The following is a 1,180-nucleotide window of genomic DNA, read 5'->3' as shown; positions in this document are numbered from 1 at the left end:
ATATAAATGTCCTATCTGTCCTATCTGCCAATTATGTATCAGCCATGCAGCCATTTCATGGTTCCCGTCTTACCTCACTCTGACAGTGGCGGAGACACTGTCAGAGTGATGCCATGTATATATAGGCCCGGTGGCGTCACTAGCCAATCAGATCACAGTATTTCACGTGTCACGTGAGGCTTGACCAATCGGTGTGTCATGTTTAGAAAGTGAAAACGCAGTGATAACAATACTCTCCTGGCGGAGAGTAATAATAATAATAATAATAATTGTTATTATTATTATTATTATTATTATTATTATTATTATTATTATTATTATTATTATTATTACACATGTACAAGTATCTTTGTACAGTAAAATAATGTTCTTTATAAACCTTTTGGTGGCTAAATCAATTTGCATGTATTTGTTCTTGATATACTGTGTTGATAATCTCTTATTCCCGCATGTGGAGGTCCTGACGCAGGGTCAGCCACAGAGCCATGCTCCTTACAGCTTGTTCAAGGGTACTTCAGGAATGTATATACACATGGTGTTGAGCACTGGAGTCTGGAGTGCTAATTTAATATTGTTTGGTGATGTGAGCCGTTCAGACATCCATACTGACTTCAGAGCCATGAGGCTTTGTGAGATGAGTTGGGTGATCTTTGACCTCATGCCTTGACCTTGATACTTTTTTTGCGGATTTGTGAACGTCTGTCTGTCTGTCTGTCTGTCTGTTCGTCCGTCCGTCCGTCCGTCCGTCCGTCCGTCCGTCCGTCCGTCCATCCATCCATTCACTCATCTATGTAGAGCTAATCTTGGACACCATGCTGGACCGATCTGCTCAAAACTTTGCATGTAGGCGAAGGAAGAACTTCCTTTTTCTTTTTTGTATTTTCTTTTTGCCACTACTCCTGTCCAAAACTCATACAAATCAGTACACATAATCTTTGGTTTCAAGGGATGCACATGTAACGCCAAAATGCCAAATGCTACAAATATCATTGTACAAATCTCTCTCTCTCTCTCTGAGTCTTGCCGGCAGGTGAAAGCACCCAATTACCATTGGCTCACATGGCTAACTGCTCCACATTGGCCTGCTCATTTTTCATCTGAAATTTTAGGGAAGTTTTGGCTTCTCCATCTCTGAAGGTGAGGCAGAGATGGAGAAGCCAAAACTGTGGGGGGGGGGGGG

Source organism: Gymnoscopelus microlampas (genome assembly GCF_963454915.1).
Source record: "Gymnoscopelus microlampas genome assembly, chromosome: 8".
Classification (NCBI taxonomy): Eukaryota; Metazoa; Chordata; class Actinopteri; order Myctophiformes; family Myctophidae; genus Gymnoscopelus; species Gymnoscopelus microlampas.
The sequence above is the reverse complement of the archived record's forward strand: the minus strand, read 5'-3'. Positions refer to the sequence as shown.